Source organism: Mesoplodon densirostris, chromosome 11 (assembly GCF_025265405.1).
Source record: "Mesoplodon densirostris isolate mMesDen1 chromosome 11, mMesDen1 primary haplotype, whole genome shotgun sequence".
Lineage (NCBI taxonomy): Eukaryota > Metazoa > Chordata > Mammalia > Artiodactyla > Ziphiidae > Mesoplodon > Mesoplodon densirostris.
Genome location: NC_082671.1, coordinates 97,467,969 through 97,491,697, shown reverse-complemented (window position 1 = coordinate 97,491,697; position 23,729 = coordinate 97,467,969). Strand labels below are relative to the sequence as shown.

Here is a 23,729-nt window from a genome sequence, read left to right as displayed (position 1 = left end):
GAAGGGATTCATGTTGAAATTTGGGGTATCTCCATGTTGACTTCATTATTTGAATAGCTTAATGTGGTCATTTGATGCTGTCATGAACTCCTGATAGGCTATGTTGGAACAATCTGGGAAGGGAAATAGACATGGAAATGAATTTTCAATGTTTTACAAGTGAGCCCTAAATGTTAATTTAATATTGAAAGTTGTCCGATTTCAGAGCCTTGTGGCGACAAAATTGTACTGCCCATCAGTGGTCTGAGAAAAATACCCAAAGGAGCAGTGGTTTATGTAGAAGAAGTGGCCTCATGAAGGTAGAAGCAGGAGTGTCATGTAGGTAATGAATTCTTCCTCCAAAGGGAACACTGGTAATCCACAGGCTTATTAGATAAACCCAGTAGACTAATAGAACAAGAGTAGCTAGATGTTAGGGGAATTGAACTCTTTTTCACAGTCTTGATATTTATTTATATGTAGCAGGAGCTCCACTATCATTGCATCTCTTCACTCATTCCACCCCACCAACGATCCATGAGTGGGTGAAAAGAAATTGGGCATGTTTAGCCCAGCCATTGGCTGTCCTTTCTCCCCACAGAAAGAATGTGTTCCACTCTGCTGCCCCATTCTACAAGTTGTATACAGAACTAACTGGTAATGAGTTTTTGTTTTGTTGAAATAGGCAATGCTGAGGTAACAAAATCTCAGTGACTTCACGTATCAAAGTCGGCTTGGATCAGCAGCTCTCCAGAGCTACTCACTTCCAAGCAATGAGTCAGAAATCCAGTCGGCTGGGCTTCCCTGGTGGCGCAGTGGTTGAGAGTCCGCCTGCCGATGCAGGGGACACGGGTTCGTGCCCCGGTCTGGGAAGATCCCACATGCCGTGGAGGGGCTAGGCCCGTGAGCCATGGCCGCTGAGCCTGTGCGTCCAGAGCCTGTGCTCTGCAACGGGAGAGGCCACAACAGTAAGAGGCCTGCGTACCGCAAAAAAAAAAAAAAGAAATCCAGTCGGCTTATGTCTTGCCATTGTACCACTTGAGCATATGAATTTCTGGTAATGTTGCTAAGGTGAAGACAAAACATTGCACAGCAGCTTTTAGGTGCTTTAACCTGGAAGTGACATACCATATATGTCATAGGGCATTGTCTAGAACTCATCACATTATTCAGTTTAACTGCAAGGGAGCTAGGGAATATTGAAAGCATGTGCAGATTTGGTAAGCAGCTGATATCTCTGCTACAGTAGATTTATAATATTCTGGTGAGCACTGTTAGTAAATTTGTTTGCCTGTAAGATATAAGACATATTTACCTATATCAAGTTTATCAGTAATGAAGACGATTTTTTTTATCCCGTCTGCCCCATTTGTCTTGTTTTTTAATTGCTTCCGAATTCGGGTGGGGTAGAGATGTGATTTCTATTGCCACCTCCAGTGGCCTCAACAATGAGTACTAAACAATTAGTAAAGATAATTGATCTTTACAATTATCTGAGGATCTCAACAAAGAAAGATTACTGTAAATCAGACAAAGATTTGGGAAGTAGGTAGAACTTAACCTCAGATTTGAAAGATAAAAGAGACTTAGAGTTATAAACATTTTTAGTATCTCTTCTAAGTAAAATCAGCAAAAAATTTTCTGAAACTGTATCTTCTTAATAAAATAAAGACAAAAGAGATATGGAAAAGTCAATGAGCTAACCGAAAGGTTTTGACAGTCTAGAAATGTTAAGTCCTGCAATGTAAGGTTCCTTGCTTCCCTGTAATACGAAACCATTATTTTTCTTGATGGCTTAACAAGGATGTGTTGAACATATGCCAGATCCATGCACATACAGACATATTCCATTAAACAATGTGACAGTGAAGAGGCCTTGAATGAGATCCAATATGGCATTATGTGCTAGCAACATTTTAAGATACTCAATCTGATCCATTGTAAGTCTTCTTCTTCTAAGTCCTTTTTCTTGCAAGTGCACAAAGAAAACTGAACTTTGTCAGTTACTTTGAATGTCATGTTCTGCATTCACTGCCATAGTAATCATCCTAGTAGGTCTTCCACGAATCTTGGTAAATGCCAAGATATCTTCTTTGAAAACTGTTATCAGATAATTACCTCACTCCATTTGGCTGTTGTCAGTCTATAAATATGTCATGTATTTTTAATCATAAGTCCAAGCCTACAAGATTCCAAACTTGGTATTCTTTACTTTTGTAAATATTAATCTGATGCTTATGGGGGAAAATCAATGACTTTTTCTTCAGTGATTGATTCTCATCTAAACAAGAAGCTACAATTTACTGAAATTCAATTAATGACATTAAACTTCAATATGTATAATATACAAGAGTGAATTCCTTGAATAAATGTTTATCACATAATGATTTCCTTCATAATAAGCAGAAATAAGTTCAAGAAGCAAGATAAATTTCATTATATAAGCAGGCAATGTTTAGGGTGATTTTTGTCCTATAAATAATTTTTATTAAGCAATATGCCCTACTGTTTCACAGGACTGATTCAATTTTATGTAAAAAAAACCCAATTACTTCAGATTCCAGTGCTGTGTCTGCACTGCCTTAGTCCCCATTCAAATCTTTTATATCTATATTAAAATTATTACTATTATAATTTCTTCATTATGTATCGGTCAAATGGCAAGTGATAGAAAGCCAATTTAAACCAGCATAAATAAAAGAAGAGAGGGGAAAAAAAGTAAAAGGAAGAAAGGAGAAAGGGAGGTAGCAAGAGAGGGAGAGAAGGAAGGAGGGAAGACAGGGGGGTAGAAAATTAATCGCCCACTAACTAAATGGTCTAGGAGTAAATTGTGCTCCCTTCTGGCATAAATGGATTTAGATATTCAAATATTATCAGATTCTCTCTCTCTCTCCTTGCTCTCCTTGGAAGATGGATACTAGTGGTACAGTCCCTAAGCTTGAATCTCATTTTAACAAAAATAAAGTCCAGAAATAAAATAAGTCCACAGGAGACTCTAATTGGTCCATTTCAGATCATATTTTCAAACAAACCCATGAGTGCAACAAGAAGAATCGAATATTCTGATTGTCCAGGGTCGGAATTACTGACCCACCTCTGTTACCAGATTTAACAGAGAAGTCAGTAAAGAAAACATGGTTAATAAGCTAACAATAATATGTAACACTACTGTTTTATTTAGCATCAGGCATGCTGCTTGGTATAATCTCAAGGATTGATTAATATAATAAGCCTAACACAGAAGTACTACTCTTATTCCTCTTTTACAGGTGAGGAAACCAAGGGCAGAAGGACTGAGAAAGTGACAGAGCAATGAGGAGCAAATTCAAGACACAATTCAGGTAGTCTGACCTTACGGTACAATCATTAAATATACATGGTGGACAGATTAAAATAGATAGATAGATAGATATAGATATAGATCCTTTTACAAACTGCTTTGTCCAAAAATAATGATTCCTGAAAAATCTAAAACTCTGCCTTTACTGTATGTTCACCTTTACTGGTGAGCTTTTCCATTTTGTAATTTTCTTGTTTCTAAATATGGCCTTTTCTTTTCTGCCTAGGGAAATTCCTTTAGCGTTCATTGTAGAGCTGGTTTGGTGGTGCTGAATTCTTTTAGCTTTTGCTTATCTGTGAACATTTTGATTTCTCTGTCAAATATGAATGACAGCCTTGCTGGGTAGAGTATTCTTGGTTGTAGGTTTTTCCCTTTCATCACTTTAAATACATTGTGCCTCTGCTTTCTGGCCTGTAGAGATTCTGCTGAAAAATCAGCTGATAACCATACTGGAGTTCCACTGTATGTTATTTGTTGCTTTTCCCTTGTTGCTTTTAATATTTTCTCTTCATCTTTAATTTTTGTCATTTGACTACAATGTGTCATGGTATATTCCTCGTGGGTTAATCCTGTATGGGACTCTCTGCCCTTCCTGTACTTGGGTAACATTTTCCTTTCCCGGATTAGGGAAGTTTTCAGCTATTATCTCTTCAAATATTTTCTCAGGCACTTTCTCTCTCTCTCCTCCTTCTGGGACCCCTACAATGCAAATGTTAGTGTGCTTGATGTTGTTCCAGAGGTCTCTTAAACTGTCCTCATTTCTTTTCATTCCTTTTTCTGCTCTGCAGTAGTGATTTCCACTACTCTGTCTTCCAGCCCACTGATCCATTCTTCTGCTTCATTTATTTTACTATTGATTTCTTCTAGTGTGTTTTTCGTTTCAGTTATTGTAGTCTTCAATGATACATTGGATATGTTTGGTTGTTCTTTATATTTTGTAACTCTTTGAAAAACTTCTAATTTCTCTCTCTGTGCATCCATTCTTCTCCCAAGTTCTTAGATCATCTTTATGATCATTACTCGAACTTTTTCTCAAGTAGATTGCCTATCTCCACATCACTTAGTTCTTCTGGGATTTTATCTTGTTCCCTCATCTGAAACATATTCCTCTGCCACCTCATTTTGTCTAAATCACCTCACACCAGTCAGAATGGCCATCAACAAAAAGTCTACAAATAATAAATGCTGGAGAGGGTGTGGAGAAAAAAGAATCCTCCTACACTGTTGGTGGGAATGTTGGTGCAGTTACTGTGTAGAACAGTATGGAGGTTCCTTAAAAAACTAAAAATAGAGTTACCATATGATCTAGCAATTCCACTCCTGGGCATTTTCCAGAGAAAACTATAGTTCAAAAAGATACATGCACCCCAATGTTCATAGCAGCAATATTTACAATAGCCAAGACATGGAAGCAACCTAAGGGTCCATCAACAGATGAATGAATAAAGAAGATGTGGTACATATATACAGTGAAATATTACTCAGCCATAAAAAAGAATGAAATGATGCCACTTGCAGCAACATGGATGGTCCTAGAGATTATCATACTAGGTAAGTAAGTCAGACAGAGAAAGACAAATATCATATGATACCACTTATATGTGGAATCTAAAAAGATGATACAAATGAATTTATTTACAAATCAGAAATAGATTCACAGACATAGAAAATTAACTTATGGGTACCAAAGGCAAGTGAGGGAAAGGGATAAATGAGGAGTTTGGGATTAAAATATACACACTACTATATATAAAATAAACAACAAAGACCTACTGTATAGTACAGGGAACTATACTCAACATCTTGTAATAACCTGTATTGGAAAAGAATCTAAAAAAGAATATAGATAGATAGATAGATAGATAGATAGATAGATCTGAAACTAACACAACATTGTAAATCAACTATATTTCAATAAACATTTAAAAAATAAAAGCTCTAGACTTTAGACCTCCAGCTATCATGCATATTTCTTCTCTCTAATGTATGGCATACTTTACTTTGTACTTTTCCACTGTGCCCATGGGAGGAACTACTTTATATTAATCTCCTGATTTTAACCATAAAAACCACATGGAGAAAAAATCCAGTACCCCAAAGAATAAGAAATATTATTTTTTAAAATTCAGGAATGAAAGTTAATTTTATGATACATTCACTGTTGGGTTAACAGCATCCATACCCAGAAATGTTCTAAACACATCAAGCAGCTCAGCTTGACTGGCACCCCTTTGGATTCCTATCAGATATAAAACAGAGGTGTTAGGACAGTTTTGAAATCATTTTGAAAAAACTACTTTATTTGACCCCAAATACACATGCTGGGTGATTATTTGCTTTCATCCTCCACCACAAACTGCTTTTATTTTCTTTCTCAGCATTCACCAGGAAGAGAATGACCATCTATTTTTGAGATTATGTTTGAAGTTGGAAGTATATGAGCATATGTTTTTTTATGAAAAAATTAGTAGCATATAGAACAACAATTCTTCACCAGTGTGTTGTCATTTATAGCAATCTGCTATGTTGGTGAAAAAAGTGGGGGAAAAAAGAGAAAAAAATAAGAAGAGGAAATGGTGTGTGAGTCATCTAGTCTTATAGGCATTCCAATAGCATCTTTTATGGCATCCTTTATAAATCAGTCATAGATTTTTTTTTTTATATCTTGGAGTATAATTGCTTTACAATGTTGTGTTAGTTTCTGCTGTGCAGCAAAGTGAATCAGCTATATGTATATATATCATTGTAGATAAATAGATGCAAAAATCTAGTTTTCATTGTAGAAATAATTATATTTCTATAAGAAATATTTATGTTTATTACTTTATATATTAAATACAAATATAAACAAAGTATATACAGATGTATATTATATATTTATTTCTATAAAGATTATTTACATATTATATATATATATATGCATATATTCATATTATATGCATATGACTCCTTCCATAAAATAAATATAATTGATAGATATTTTATAAATATGTTGCTATGGACTAAACTGTATTCCCCCCAAATTCACATGTCATAGCCCTAACCCCCAATGTAACTGAATCTGAAAGCAAGGTCTCTAGGAGGTAACTAAGGTTAAATGAAGTTGTAAGGGTGGGGCCCTGATCAGATAAGACTGTGGCCTTAAAAGAAGAGGAAGAGAGAGAGAGAGTTCTCTTTGTCTCTACTATGTGAGGACACAGTGAGGAGTCAGCCAACTGTAAGCCAAAACGAGCTCTTTCACCAGAAACCAAATCAGTTGCACCTTGATCTTGGACTTCTTAGCCTCTAGAAGAGTGAGAAATAAATTTCTATTTTTCAAACCACTCAGTCTATAATAATATTTTGTTATGGCAGCTCAAGCAGACTAAGATATATGTATGCATATATAATACTGGTAACAATGGTTGACATTTATTTAATGCTTACCAAATGCCCCAGGTGCTATTTTAAGCTAGTTACATGCATAATTTCATTTGCTTTCCACTACAATTTTGTGAGTTGTGCATTATTATTATAACAGTGTCATATGTTAATCAGTTTTTCACATTCACATAGCTGATGCTCAGTGGAGCCAGGATTTGAACTTGTACAAGATAAATAAATAAGTTCAAGATAAACTAATAATAGAAAAATAGAAGAAAGCAGGAAAACATGGGTGTAAATAAACTATTCACCATAAAATATATTTTTTTAAAACTGAAAGAAAGGCATTGTAGAAATTGAGACATAGAGAAAAGATATTCTATGTATATTTTTAAAATCAACCATAGGTATCACCTTATAAATTAAAAACTGGTGGTTAGATAAATTTTTAAAGGATAGAATTTTAAGTGTTTCCTTTTGAAATGTATTTTATTAACTTACTACCAACCCCTTTCAGTGCTTTACTTAAAGGTATCTTAGTGCTTTTATAAGTAAGTGCCTCCTATTTCAGCACAAATGCAAGTGTTGAATATAAATCAATGGAAAATATTATCCTGCTCAATATCATGTCTTCTATTTTTAGCATGTAAGCAGATTTCTCCTGCATAATGTTAGTGAGCACAACTTTCTTATCATTTGCTTTTCTTATCTAATGAACATACTCTTAGACTGAGTTATTTTTTTCCATTGTATAAAAATATAGTACTCATTTGAAAATCTTTAGTGGATTTTTCCACTTCCAATGCACATACTTCAAATACACACACACACACACACACACACCATTATCAGAAAATTTATAATGTTGAAAATTTATTTAGCATTTATAATATAGGGAAAGACTAATAATATAATAAGTATGTCAAACATAAACATTTCTAAAATATTGACCATATACTCAGTCCTCAAATATTTACACTAATAGTAGAATACATTGTTTAGTTAATTAAATATGCTATACAAATTTTATGGGGTTTAAAAATCTGTTTTTCTTTTCTGATATGATGAAATATGCTCAAATATGAATTCACATCTACCAGTTATCAACTGAGACCTAAAATGGTTAAGAAAAATTAAAGAAATTCACATTTAAGGAACATATATATTTGTTTTAAACTAAAAATTGAAATATTTTAATTTTATTTTGTTACTATGAAAAAGCATATCAGCTAGGACAAATTTTAGCTTCTTATGAAGAGAACTCAAAATAAATATGGCTTTTACAAAGACACAGAGAGCACCAATTATAAAAGGAAAAATTGATAATTTGGACACCAACAAAATTTTTAAACTTCTCTTCATCAAAATCCATCATTAAGAAAATGTACAGGTGAATCACAGATTGGGAGAAAATATACACAACACATGTATATGACAAATGACATAGCATATATTTATAATGTATATCTTATATACATCATATATATGTTTATCTTTTGCCTATTTCAAAAATGAGCAGAAGATTTGAGCAGACACTTCACAAAAAAACATATACAGGGCCTCCCTGGTGGCGCAAGTGGTTGAGAGTCCGCCTGCCGATGCAGGGGATACGGGTTCGTGCCCCGGTCTGGGAGGATCCCATATGCCGCGGAGCGGCTGGGCCCGTGAGCCATGGCCGCTGAGCCTGCGCGTCCGGAGCCTGTGCGTCCGGAGCCTGTGCTCCGCAACGGGGGAGGCCACAACAGTGAGAGGCCCGCATACCGCAAAAAAAAAAAAAAAAAAAAACATATACAAATGGTCAATAAGTACATGAAAAGTGTTCAACATTATTAGATATCAGGGATATACAAATCACAACCACAACAAGACATCAGTATATTTCCACCAGTGTAGTTAAAATGAAAAATATTGACAGTACCAAATGTTGGAGAGGACGTACAGCCACCAGAACCTCCAACCTTGCTGGTGGGAATACAACATAGTACAACCACTTTGGAAAACTAACAGTTTCTTTAAAAATAAAACATATTTAACCTATGGGCCGGCACTTTTCCATTCCTACATATTTGTCCAATGGGAATGAAAACATATACCTACATAAATCTATGGATAAAAGTATTCCTATTAATTTTACTCATGTGAGCCCCAAGTGGGAAACATCCATTAAGAGGAGAATGATTAACTAGCTGTGATTCAATGGAATAATAACTCAGCAATAACAAGTCTAATATTGATACTCTTAATAACATGGATGGATCTCAAAAGCCTTAATCTGAATAAAAGAAGCCAGATACAAAATAATACATAGTTCATGACTATTTATATTAAATTCGAGAATCAGTGAAACTGATCTACAGTGATAGAAATCAAATCAGTGGTTGCTTCTTGTGCAGGTCAGGGAAATGATCGGGAAGATACAAAAGGAAACTTTCTTGGTTGATGGAAATGTTCTGTATCTTGATGGCGGTGTGGGTTACATGAGTGTATGTTTGTCAAAACTAATTGAACTTTACACCTGCAATCTCTGAATTTTAATGCATATAAATTATATCTCAATAAAAAATTACTTAAGGAAAGACAGATGTTTTTTTCTGTCTCTTATACAAGGAAGTCCAGGGGAATAGAATATAGCAGTTCACTTTCACCAGAAAGCAGATTCTGAGACAGAGTTTGGTGTGTGAAGGATGTTTATTTGGGAGTTCCTTTGGGATCGACACCTGTGGAAAGGAGAAAGGGGAAGCAGGATTCAGCAGCAGAAGTATTTGAATGTAGCAGAGGCCCAACAGCACCAGATGACCCCACCAGGACCTCTCAAGCTGAAGTGTCCTATCAGAGTTGTGCCCATTGGGTAAAAGTGGCCAGACTTTTATCTATCTGCTCCAGTGAGTGATGGGATGTGAGACATTCCTGGACGGGTGTGAGCTCAGTTGAGCTGAAGTCTCTGTATCTGAGGCAATCTCTAAAAGGACCAACAGCTGAAGGGATCTGCTGACAGCATTCCCAGCACCGGGGACAAGTCTTTTGATGAGACATCTGGGAGGCACACGGGCATACCCCATGTCCACCAGAGGTAGGGTTACCATTTTTAGCAAATGAAAAACAGAATACCTAATAATTTTTGTATAAGTATTGCATAAAACATGCTTGTAATAATACTAAAAAAAAAGGTTTGCTGTTTATTTGGAATTCAACTTGTACTGCAGCTGGTCTCACACAGTAACTGACACTTATCTCTCATCACCATCCATTCTAGATTCCCCTTACACTCATCTACTACCTTTGCTGGTTTATATGGTGGCACAACCCAGACCTTACCTTCATCCTAAGAGGGCTGAGCCCCTAGTCACCAAGATCTTCTCAGGTTGGGGATGCTGACCTTAGCTATTTACCCTCACAACAGACAGGAGAGTAAAATGAGGCACCTAAGCAGATTGCCTGGGTGCCAAACATGTTCTCCCCACTTCCACTGAGTAACAACAGCTCTAACTCTTCCTGATAATTGGGGCCAATAAGCCCTGCAAGATGATAACTCCTCTTCCTGCCTACTGGTCCCTGGACACAAACTTCCTGAAGTGCCGTGGCAGTCATAGCTTAGAGTTCAATGCTTCTCTCATGTGTCCCCTGGTGAAAGTGTTCCCTAACATGCAGAGCTCATAGTTGTTGGTACAGGCAGCACACATCCCCAGCTGGGCCATTGGGAGTTAGAGTAAGAATGGCTGGTGCCATATAAAGGTCTTTGATTCATGACATGCACTGTGCCATGGAGTATGATGTCCCATCATTGTAAGATATCAACTCCAAGCTGGTGCCTCAGGTATGCCTCCAGCAGGACATTCCAATTCTCAGAAACTTGCTGCATGGTGCAGTGTGTGATACAACTAGTGGATCCCGTGATCATAGTCCTCATTTGCAATAAAGTGGGTCCCCTGGTTTGATGCAATGTTATGTGAGATCCTAGGCCAGAAATTAAATACTCCATAAACTCCCAAATAGTGATATTGGTTGAGACTCTGCAGGTAGGAAAGGCAAATCATACTCAGAAAAAGTATTTTTCCTGTCAGATCAAATTGCTGGCCTTTCCTAGAAGAAGCCTCATGTAGAATGGTGTCATATTAGAGGCTCAAGAATGGTCTCTGCTGCTGTAAATTTGGACATTCATTAGCTAAATCAGACCTCATGTTGTTGGGCTCAAAAATAGCCTACAATATTGCCAAAGTGACTTTTTTTTATTCATGCACCCATGGTATAGCACTGAAGTTAACCAGTATCAGGGCCTGGCTCATACCAACTGGCTGAGTTATTTCGTCTACTTGGTCTACTTGTTTAGTGCCTCATCCGTGGTAGATGCTCTCTTGCAGGAATAATACATGATATAAAAATCTTTACACTTTTTTCCCACTCCCATATATCTATGAATATGCCTCTACCCCAGTCCTTTTTTGTTCCTGAGCTTCTTGTCTTCTACAGGCCCTTGACCAAAAGGCCAGGCCATTTGTCACTGCCCAGGAGTCTACATGTACTCTTATCTTGAGCCACACACATGCACTGTGCAAAGCTTCACCTATTGGGAAGATTTTCCCCTACCATGCCTTTCAAGACCACCCCTAAATGAGACTATTGTGCTGCTCTCCATTTTTTACTTGCCCCCAGATGCCAAGCCAGCACAGCTCAGGAATTTTTCTTCTCTATCAGCTGCTTATAAGGGATCCCCTTAATGGCTGTAGGGATCATCTGAGGAAGGGGACCAGACAAGAGTGGGAGATGATGTGGGGGTCTGTGCTGCCTGCTCATGCAGATTGCTTGTGCTATGGGGTTCTGCTCATCTTCAATCTGGATTTAGCACTTCCTTCTTCTAAGATTAGTACTGGTCTTGTCTGATCTGATGACTTGATAGATCTCATATGTCTCACAATGGACAGTTCTGGATGAATGGTCACTTGATGTCTTATGGTCAGAGACTCTATCAGGGATCAAATGCATTTCAGAAACTACCTTTCAAAAGGAACATAACTATCCACTGTATATGGCATGACCTTATTTCAGAACTCCAAGAATGTTGTTTTGTGATTCCCCAACTGGGGCTTCCCACAGACTTAACAGAACATCTTTTCCCAACACAATTTCCTTAACATCCTAGGGCCTGACTGTTACAAATGTTTATACTGCTTTATTTTTTCCACATTGGTTCCTCTTGTTTAGGCTTTTAATGTCAGGCATTGTATTTGAGAAATTGTTGGTAGAAACAATTTGGATACTAAAATTATGTTACCTTCTTCTAGAGAGGATTAAGGTATACTGTTTCTAGTCTCCTAAGGGCACAGGCATACTGAGATCACCTTAGCCGAATTTCAGAGATTAACATCATTCAAGCTAAACTGCAATTCCCAGCAAGGACCTCTTTGCTTCAACTTTATCCTTACATCTATAGTGCAGCCCTTAGAAGTTCTAATGTGTAGGTAGGTTCAGAACACTAATATCTTTCTTCATATCTCTGTATGGCTGTTAAAAGCTGCACTAAGCACCTCTAGTGCCTGACACTCAGCATACGCTCAATATATTTTTGTTAAATGAGTGAATATATGAATGACTGAATGATGGATACTTAAGTACCCATAGTGATAATTGTAATTGATAAACATCACTGACCAAAAAGACAACAGTTGGTTCAAAACGTGTTTTTGTGTGTGTGTGGTGCATGTGTGTGTGTGACTGAATTGCAATACTGCAACAATTTTCTCTGGGGACATTCATTTTCTGAATAGCTCCTGCTTAACCCTTACTACATCCAAAGACACAAGCCTCTCCCACCATAAAACACACACATATTTCACTAAGGGATCTTAATAGTAAAAGAGTAGCAGGGTTTCCCTGGTGACGCAGTGGTTGAGAGTCCACCTGCTGATGCAGGGGACACGGGTTTGTGCCCCGGTCCGGGAAGATCCCACATGCCGCGGAGCGGCTGGCCCCGTGAGCCATGGCCGCTGAGCCTGCGCGTCCGGAGCCTGTGCTCTGCAACGGGAGAGGCCACAAACAGTGAGAGGCCCGCGTACCACGAAAAAAAAAAAAAAAAAAAAAAAGAAAGAAAGAAAAAGAATAAAAAATAATGCTCATTGGAATATTTATATAATTATCTATCAATATTGATTTTATCCATTTCATATATTCACTACAAACACAAATGTGTATGTACTTGAGAAAGAAACTGTTAATATATATTTGATAGGGGGATTTTACATGTATTAAGTTTAAATTTGATGAGAATGGAAATCTTTGGATTGTGAGCATGGGTGGGTATGGCCAATCTCCACTTTGTTGCTAGAAAGTTCTAGGACCTCAGTCCAGTTACTTTGTCTTCTAGACTTAAGTTTCCTAGTCTATAAAAATGAGGATATTTGACTGGATGACTTTTATATATCTTCTAGTTCTCAGATGGTTTTATTTTTATCAAATTATGTATTTGGACCCTTGAAACTTCTCACTGTAACAGTAGAAAATCAACCAAGTATGAGTAACCACTAACAAACTTATTTATAATCCTACTTATTTTGCAACTCAAGGACAAAATGGCACTTGCATACATCAGAAAGTCACAAAGGTGATTTTATTTTCTAAAATGTTACAGTATCATGAAAGAAAGGCACACATACTACTTCCGAAAAAAAAAAATAGCCAACAGATGTTTTTCGGGTTATCTGATTATTTCAGGTAGAAACTTCCTGTTTTCAAACAGCTTAAAATGTGATTTTGATGTGGGCAATGACATTTGTTAGAGATGTATAAAAGAAAATGGATTTTAACATATAATTTCTTTGATGTAACAAAGATTAATTTACAGTGAACTTTTAAAAATAAAATGATTAAGGTATTCTAGTCTTATATTCAGAGAATGAATAATGAAATCATGTAATGCTGTAATGGAAGATTAACTTTAATGATTTGTGAGCATTTAAATGATGATTATATTCACATAGATAGTCATATGCCACATTACTCATTCAGTCTATGACTGTAATTCAGGTTTTTATTCTGGTTATGAGGAATTCTGTACAATAACTAATTGAACCCAAGTCCAAATTTGTATATAAGGAAGAAAAACCACCCTAACACTTAAATTTTGCATTGACTACATCATAGGCAGGAAAAAAAGAAGCAAAATAAAAGTGTCTACATTACTTGTGTCTCCGTCAGTAAGTAATTGCCCTTGAACATTCTTCATTCTTTACCTAACTTAAATATCTCAACTAACCAAACATCCAAAACTCCATCAAACAAAACACCAAGAAAATACCTTCACAAGAAAGAAGAGATTATGTTCTTAGATCTGTCCTCCTTTTCCTATGAAATTTAAAAGCACTATTCATTCATTTATGCACAAAATTTATTAGAAACTGTGACAAGAATTGCTACATGCTCACGCATTTCCTCCTCCTCCTCCTGTATAGATAGCTATGTCACATCTCCCAGACTCCTTTGCATTATGCCTAAGTGAATGGAACATGGGCAGAAGTGATAGCCTCCACCCCCAGGCTTAGAAAATAAAACCTTCCCCATATGATCCCCTTTTTAATTCTCTTCCTTTTAAAACCCTAAGCTCCATGAGGGCAGATATTGTCTTTCTTGTTCACAGGTATATTTTGGAACAAAATTTATGCCGGTAGATGGCAGATGGCACACAATAATTACTGTTACTTATTGTCTGAGTGCTTCCATGTGCCCATGTTACAGTATGAGGAAATGTCAGAAAACCAGGCCACTTAGATATATTGTAAAAGCCTCAAAAAGTCTTTATCACTGGGGAGCGATCAAAGTTTTTTAAACAGAGAAATAATGGATCAGATTTGTGATTTTAAAAGATGTCCTCGGCAATAATGAGGTAATATCTAGTGAGGGGCAAGGCTTCAGTTGTTTTTTTTGTTTTGTTTTTTTCCTTAAATTACTATGAGACTAAAAGACGTGCTTGGTTTTTTTGTTTGTTTGTTTTGAGTTAGAAATTTTGATATTCTTACATCTGTAGGATAGGACTTCACACGTCATGTATTTTCTAAAGCATAAATCAACTCATGCCCCTCCTTTGCTCTCAAGATTCCAGTGGCTTCTCAGGACCCTTAGAAGAAAATCCAATAAAATCTATGATATAGAAAGTTCCACACATCCAGTTCCTGTCACCTCTCTGACCTCACTTCCTCCGTCTCAATCTCTTGTACAATGAGCTCCAGCCAAGCAGGAATCACAGCTCAGCCTTAAAGCAGTGAGCATAGTTCTGCCCCAGGGCCACAGTTCTTCTGTTTCTTCCTCCAGAAATGTTCCTCCTTATTGGTACTACTTAAGATACAGTTTCAACAGCTGTAATGAAGACCCACAATAAACAATGTCTTAAGCAAAATGGGTATTTAAATTATATCTCATGTAAATGTCCATATCAAGAGTTCAAGGTAAGTATACAACTCTGTAATTAATAAAGACCCATATCACCCTGCCATCCTTATAAAGTTTCCATCCACCTGTCTAAAGTGACAGTTCACAGCATCATATCTGCTTCCACCAGCAGAAAGGGAAGAAGAGCACAGGGAATGTACACACTTGCATTTTACCACATGACACAATGGTTGGACACGTTATTTCCATTACTCCTTTACTATGGAGTAATTCCTTGGATAGCTTATTTGGCACTTCCTGGTTCTACTCTCTGAGAGAGATTTCCTTATCACTGTCCTCCATGGCCCCTGGCTTTGCATTTAGAAGATTCTTCCTGGTTTATTATCTTTCATGGCTACCTCTGAAATGTGCTCAGGAGAGTATGTTCAGTGTGTTATTTAAAGGAAAATGTGTAGATTTCAATGAAATAATTACTAAGAAGAAAGCCTAGAATAGAGAAAACTCAATATCCTTTTGAAAAATTAGAAGGTATTGAAAAGAAAATAGAGAGAGATAATAAGGATAGAGGCTGAAATTTAGGAAATAAAAAACAAAAAATGTAGAAAGGATAAATCAAAATGAAGGGTTTCTTGTTTTTGTTTTTGGGAAGACCAATAAAATGCTATACCAATCAAGTGTTTAAAAAAATCAGAAAGAAAAAATAAGTATGGAAAAAAGAAAGGAAACACACAATCACAGATAGAGAGATAAAATTATGAGTAAATACTACATATAAATGTATGGCAACAAATTTCAAATTCAAATGATTGTTTTCTTGTATAAAGCTACACATACATATGTGTACATTCACAAGCTGCTACTCAAGATGACAGTGTCCTGTCTAAAACACACTCAACTCTATGCGCTTTCCCTGCTTTATTTTCCTTCATTATACTTGTCATTGCCAGATATTATGTTATATATTTATTTGTTTTTCTATTTATTATCTTCCCACAAACACAAATTTAACTTGCCTGAGGGCTGGCATTTCATTTGTCTTGCTCACCAGTTTTTCCAGTGATTAGAGCAGTTCCTAACACAGAGTAGGCATACAATGAAATACTTATTAAATCAATAAAAACCTATCCTTTGGGCCTCCCTGGTGGTGCAGTGGTTGAGAGTCCGCCTGCCGATGCAGGGGATACGGGTTCGTGCCCCGGTCTGGGAGGATCCCATATGCCGCGGAGCGGCTGGGCCCGTGAGCCATGGCCGCTGAGCCTGCGCATCTGGAGCCTGTGCTCCGCAACGGGAGAGGCCACAACAGTGAGAGGCCCGCGTACGGCAAAAAAAAAAAAAAAAAAAAAAAAAAAAAACCTATCCTTTGTGTTTTCTGATGCATTTAAAAAAGTGTTCTTCCCGGGCTTCCCTGGTGGCGCAGTGGTTGAGAGTCCGCCTGCCGATGCAGGGGACACGGGTTCGTGCCCCGATCCCGGAAGATCCCACATGCCGCGGAGCGGCTGGGCCCGCGAGCCATGGCCGCGGAGCCTGTGTGTCCGGAGCCTGTGCTCCGCAACGGGAGAGGCCACAGCAGTGAGAGGCCCGCGTACAGCAAAAAAAAAAAAAAAAAAAAAAAGTGTTCTTCCCTACTAATTGACACATCGTAGAAAATAGTTCATGTGTAATTTGAAAGCCTTAATTTTGCAAAACTGCCTCCAAATTGAGACATGAAAAAAATTTAGGAATAGACTTCTTCAGTTCCCAAAGAGAGGTTAAAATCATATTTTACTTGAATTTTTCTTCCCATATATAATGTAAGTGCACTTTTCTGCACAGGCTAAAGCAAGCTGCCTCACACCCCAGATTAGAGAATTGGGCCTATTTAAGGGAAGAAAATCCATTAAATGAGAAAATTAGTATTGTAAGGTTCATTTCTTTCCAGATAAAAATAGAACTAATATTAAAATCTCATAGAAAGCATATTCCTAATAAGAATTCTACAAACATTGCTTTCAAAAGAATTCAAGGAATTTACTAGACATGGCCTTCACTATAAATAACCATTAATGCCCACAATTCAGCATTCAAATGAGTTGTTTGTAATATTTCTTTCAAAGAATTGCAGCACTTAACTTACTGAAGAGGACATTACATGAAATTGGGGAGGGGGGTACTCCCCTAGTAAAATGTGTAAAATTTTCTTCCTTTCAGAATATCTAAAAATAGGATAAAACTGATAGACAACTTAATAGAGAATATTCACACAAAAAGCTGAAAACAGTTACTGTTCTTTCTAAATGAGAGATAAGGAAGATGGCTGTTTCAGGCCTTGGACAAGGCCAAACCTAATCCCTCTACTCTATCCCTCTCAAACCAATAGGTTCCAGTGCCTGGAGCAGGAGAACAAGGCTGTGGGCACCAGTGGAATCCTGAAGGACAGAGATGTATAGACGAGAGTCAAGGTAAGAGCAGCAGAGAATTGAACTGAGAATTAAAGCCAACTCTTGATTTCAAAGAGAGCCTGACTAGGCTTTCAAAGAGAGCCTAGTCATGGTACTGTTTGTTCCTTGGAAGATAAGCTAATTTCCCCCAAAGAACTGAGAAGCCAGATGGACAAGTTGAGTTCTCTTTGTTATTGTCACTGAAAGAGTACCAGCTTTTGAGGAGAAAAGGGAACACAGTGAACAAACTGCTTGCAAGTGAACCACTAGCCCATGAAAATAGCAACCACTGTGCCTCTCACTGTAACTATCAGTGATGTTAAGGAACTCTGGCCATTAGACAAAAGACCCAGAGACTGGAAAGTGATCCTGTATCCAAAGAGAGACAAAACAAACTTATCCTTAAATAATTTAGACTGCTCAAGTATGAATGCACTATCTTAATACCCGCTATCCTCACCTGCCCCCAAAATATTCAGGAAATTCAAGTTCAGCTCACAAACAAGTTTGGAAAAATAAAGCATATCACAATTTCTATTCAACATTGTACTAGCAGACATAGAGCACTAAGGCAAGAAAAGTAAATGCAAGATATAAAAAATAGAAAAATTGAAAGAAGAAACCTGAAAAATAAGAAAAGGAATATAAAATTATTTGTAGATAATATAATAGTATTTTATAAATTCCATAAAATCTACAGAAAAAAAATTTAAGCCGTAAGTAAATTTAGCAAGATTGCCATAGAAGATCATTTTTTATAAGTATTGTATTTCTATGTGCCATCATCTAACATTACAAAATAAAATATTTAAATGGTACCACTTAGATCAGCATCAAAAATCAAATACATCCATAGAATATAAAGCACCAAGAGTAATGATGTGTCAATATAGATTCATCAATTGTAAAAAATGTACGACTCTGGAGAGGATTAGACATCAGGGAAATAAAACCTAAATGAAATACAACTGCACAAATGCCAGTATGGCTAAAATGAAAAGATCGACAATATCAAGTATTGGCAAGGTTGCAAAGCAATAGGAGCTTTCACACTCTACTGGTAGGAAGATAAATTGGCACACCACATTGGAAAACTGTTCGGTGATATGGACTAAAGCTGCACATGAACATGCCCTATGACAATGCTATCACACTACTACATATATACCCAGAAGAAATTCACATATACGTACATCTAGAGACATATGTAAGTACATTTATAACAGCATTATTTGTGAGAACCAGAAACTGGAAACAAGTCAAATATCCATCAACAGTAAATTAGATGAGTAAATTTTAGTAAATTTATCCAATGGAAAACTAGAGAGCAATAAAAATAAACTAATAGGGCCTCCCTGGTGGCGCAGTGGTTAAGAGTCCGCCTGCCGATGCAGGGGATACGGGTTCGTGCCCCGGTCTGGGAGGATCCCATATGCCGCGGAGCGGCTGGGCCCGTGAGCCATGGCCGCTGGGCCTGCGCGTCCGGAGCCTGTGCTCCGCAACGGGAGAGGCCACAACAGTGAGAGGCCCGCATACCGCAAAAAAAATAAATAAATAAAAAAAATAAACTAATAGAGAAATGTATTAACAAAACTCTAAAAGAAGTTAAAAATAATAGATTTGGTATATTATTTTATGTAATTAAAATATTATCTAATTACATAAGCCTATTATATAATGTATAAAATATTGACTATTATAAAATATTATGTTTACAATATTATAATTATATACACGTCAAAGATTTTTTCAACATTGGACAAAATCATCTTAAAGACCATACGAAATAATAAATGCTAAAAAAAGGCAAAAAATTATGAAATAGTAAAAGTAAGGGGAGATTAGCCTGACCAATTATCTAAGTGATTATACTGCCTTACTAGATGTTAAAACTAATATAATCAAAACTACGAGCTGTTGGTATGAGAATATGCAAATAAATCAGTGAAACAAAATAGAGATCCCCCAGCACCCAACAACAGTATCTTAATTCAGTGAGAAAGAAGATAGTTTACTGAATCAGTGGTGCTGGCAAACTCCAAATCACAGCATAAAACAAACAAACAAAAAAATTTATTAAAGACTTAAATGTAAAAATAAAAATATTAGAAGCAAACTTAAGAAACTGTATTTGAAACCTAGTGCCTGAAAAGACTTTTATAGCCAAGACAGGAAATAGACTTTTTGCAACTTGGTATTAAAAAATCAAAAAGGAAAGAGGTGAGAAAGTATACAATTAAGCAAGAGTTTCTCAGAATTGACACTACTGACACTGTGGGTTGGATACATCTTTATACAGGAGCCTACCTTGTCCAGCATAAGATTTTGAGCAGCATCACTGGCCTCTACCCACCAGATGCCCATAGCACTTCCCACACTTCCTGTAAGTCATAACAATTGAAAATATCTTTATTCATTGCCAAATATGCATCACTGTGATAAATCCATGTCATAGGATGTTAGCTAATCCCAAAAAGAATGCATTAGCTTGCCTGATAATATTTAGCTGGTTCAGGTGGGATATCACAGCACAGAACTACTCTAACACGAGAAAAAATGCAGAAAAATGTCCATGACATAATATTATTTTTGTATCAGAAAGGGAAAAAAAAGTGTGTGTGTGTGTGTGTGCGCTGTTTTTCATCCTTTATATATTTTAAAAATAGGGCTTCCCTGGTGGCGCAGTGGTTGAGATTCTGCCTGCCGATGCAGGGGATGCGGGTTCATGCCCCAGTCTGGGAAAATCCCACATGCCACGGAGCAGCTGGGCCCGTGGGCCATGGCTGCTGAGCCTGCGCGTCCGGAGCCTGTGCTCCGGGAGAGGCCACAACAGTGAGATGCCCGCGTACCGCAAAAAAAAAAGAAAAAAAAAAAAAAAGATAGATAGTAATTATTGAGTTCTTTGTTTTTAAAAGAAGAAGCATAATATGAAATGTCAAGTTAAAGTTTTGGGGTATTTTTTGGAATTCAAAAAGAGGGTCATTTTGGAAGTTCAATTTTGAATAAGTAAATTGACCAGGAGTTAGTAATAACATACTAGCTAGTATGATTCTTTAATCAGTTTTTGACACTAAACCACGACCTACATTTGGGAATAAATATTTTATGCCCTAGGGTGTCCAAAACAATCCAATTTAATCCTCCATTAAATTATGTTTCTTTCAAACAAAGGATATTTAGCTACCAAATGTTTTGATACTTTAAAAATATTTTTATAAATAAATTCACCATTTGGAAAAAACGTATCTTTTATCAAGTCATGATCCCTATTTTGAATCAGAAACAATTATTACCTGAAATTATTTTAATGTACCTGCCAAGTTCTATAAAAAGACATCACAACATTTGCTAACATTACCTGTGAGCAAAAGATGTTCTTAACTTGAATGATTGCTTAAAATTGCCAACATTTTTACAGTGTCTATCATATATCATGATTTTCTCAGATAATCTCCAATTTTCAGATGAAGGAACTAAAATTAATAAAGGTTAAATAACTTGCCCAAGAACACATACTTAATAAGTAAAGGGATTGTGATTGCTACCTAGTTCTGTCTGATTCTAATGTATAAATCATTGTATTAAACAAATATCATGACAACAAACATATTAGTTAGACTCTTTGTTCTCACCCTATAGGGATGGAACAAGATCCAATACAATGAAAGTTTTAATAGAGAGGTTCCAAAACCCTCAGGAACCACTTGCTGTAGTGAATATTTGCCAACTGACTTCCCAGCATCCATTCTTCCATTCCACGTTCTCAAAAGCTACTAATTGCTTTTCGGGAAGTATATTAGCTTCTAATTGTTGCATTTAAAAAATGAACACAGGAGAAGCTCTTTCAGAATGTCAGAGGAAAAAAACCTTTCAAAATTCATTACTCCATAAAGGCAATGACAACACTATCAGAAATTGTCAGAATCTATATTTCAGAACTCCTGAAATTAAACAGAAGGCTTATAATAATCCAAGGAGCATGTATTCAAGAAAAAGGGCTGAATCTCAGTGAGGACAGTGAGTTTCATGGCCTCTTAACTTGCTTTATTCCCATGACCCTCTTTTTAGTTCCACCATAGCCTTGAAACTAGCAGACTCACACCATGGTAGGTATGCAAGCCAAAAGACTAGCAGACACTGAAGGGGGAAGAATTGTTTTGAAGCTTCCTCAAAAGTCTAATTCCCAGAGAATTGTCACTATTTGACATGTCTGTCATCTCTTTGGAAAAGCCCCATTCACAGGACTCATCTGTATTTTACCTAAGCTGGCTCAGTGGAAAGAGCCCTATCCTCAGGGAGTTTGTTAAAAACAATCAAATGACAATAGATAGTAACTCAAAACCACGTGAAGAAATAAAGAACACCACTAAAGGTAACTACATAGGTAATATAAAATACAGTGTATATGTATTTTTGTTTGCACTCTTTACTCCTGCTATCTGATTTAAAAGATAACATAGGGCTTCCCTGGTGGTGCAGTGGTTGAGAGTCCGCCTGCCGATGCAGGGGACACAGGTTCGTGCCCCAGTCTGGGGCGGAGCGGCTGGTCCCGTGAGCCATGGCCGCTGAGCCTGCGCGGCCGGAGCCTGTGCTCCGCAACGGGAGAGGCCACAACAGTGAGAGGCCCGCGTACCGAAATAAATAAATAAATAAATAAATAAATAAAAGATAACATAAAGCCATAATTATAAAATTTTGTTAATAGGCTTATAATATATAAGAAGTATTTTTCACAACAAGAATAGCACAAAGAAGTAAGGTTGGGAAAGGCACTATTTAGGAGCAAAATTTTAGTGTAGTATTAAAATTAAGTTGTTATTAATGTGAAGCAGATTAAGATGCTAATTATAATCCCCAGGACAACTACTAAGAAAATAACTTAAAAAATATATAGTAACAGAAACAAGGGAAGTAAAATAGAACACTAAAAGTTATCTATTTAATGGAAAAGTATATGATGACTTTTTAGATATGTTCTCTTCTACAGGTTTTACAGTTTTACATTTTACATTTAGATTTATGATTCATTTTGAGTTAATTTTTGTACAGTGTAAGGTCTAGGTCAAGGTTAATTTTTCTGCCAATCAGTGTCCAGTTGTTCCAGTGGCATTTGTTGAAAAGGTTATTCTTCCTTGAATACTTTTGCTCCTTTGTCAGAGAGAAATTGGTCATGTTTTTGTGGGTATATTTATGTTTTCTATTCTATTCTATTAGTACATGAGTTTATTCCTCCACTAATACTACACTGTCTTAATTACTGTAGCTACATGGTAAGTCTTAAAATTGAGTAATAGGATTCCTCCAACTTTATTCTTGTTTTTCAAAATAGTTCCAGCTATTTTAATTCCTTTGAACTCCACAAAATTTTAAAATAAGCTTGTCTTTATCTACAAATAGTGACATTTTTAAAGACTTTTCCTTAAAGAATGAAGAGGGAGTATAATATACATGAGTTTCAACATCTTGATGTAGAAAGTAGTGTTGTACATTAGAAAGCGCTTTAACAAAGAGCTAGTCAACTAAAGATTAAGATCTAGTTTTGTCAGTTATTAGCTACCTGACTTTGGGCATATAATTTACTTTCTCTGATTTTCAGTTTCTTTATCTGGAAAGTGAGTAGGTGGGTAGTAGGCTTATAAAAAAACTGAGCTCCTTATATAATGGAATCAGTTTAAATACTATCTGTAGATTGATGGTAATCAACAATCCGTCACAGTTGCAGCTGAGGTCTGCAACAAGATACATTAAGCTTGTATCAAAATGTTTATGAAAATAACGTGAAAGTAAGTAAAATTCTGAATAAAATAGATTGTGATTAGAAAATAAAGAATAACAAGCTAGGCATGGAGAGAGGCAGATTATTCACTATTAGTGTGGTAATGTTTGCATAAGGTGACCTGCTATCTCCATTTATTGAATTGAAAATGTCAGTGATTGCAACAGCACTATCAATTTTATGTTCCACCAAGAAAGAAAAAAATGCCATCGATTGTAATTATAAAACATCGTCTAATTTTTTTTAGGTATTAAAATATGGAAACAATTGGCAGCTTAAAGTCAGTGAAAGAATACAATTCCTTCAAGACTTCAAACCTGTCCTTGTAGTAAATTGGACAAAATGAAATCGTGGCTCTGCCGCATATAAGTTGTATGACCTCTGGAAAGTTATTTGATCTCTCCAAGCCTCAGTTTGTTCATCTTAAAAAAATGAGGATAATAAGAGTAAACTGCTTCAAAAAACTTTACAGATCAAA

At 36.5% G+C, this 23,729-nt stretch overlaps 1 long non-coding RNA gene across 1 annotated transcript in view; it reads left to right on the top strand.

The window, feature by feature from the left end:
- Positions 1-3,250: 3,250 nt before the first annotated feature.
- The window catches only part of LOC132498309 (uncharacterized), a 75,382-nt gene continuing 54,903 nt past the window's right edge, over positions 3,251-23,729 (top strand). Inside the window, exons 1-2 of the long non-coding RNA XR_009533739.1 lie at positions 3,251-3,320; positions 17,415-17,496. This is a non-coding gene — a long non-coding RNA (uncharacterized LOC132498309). The remainder of the gene's footprint in view (positions 3,321-17,414; positions 17,497-23,729) is intronic.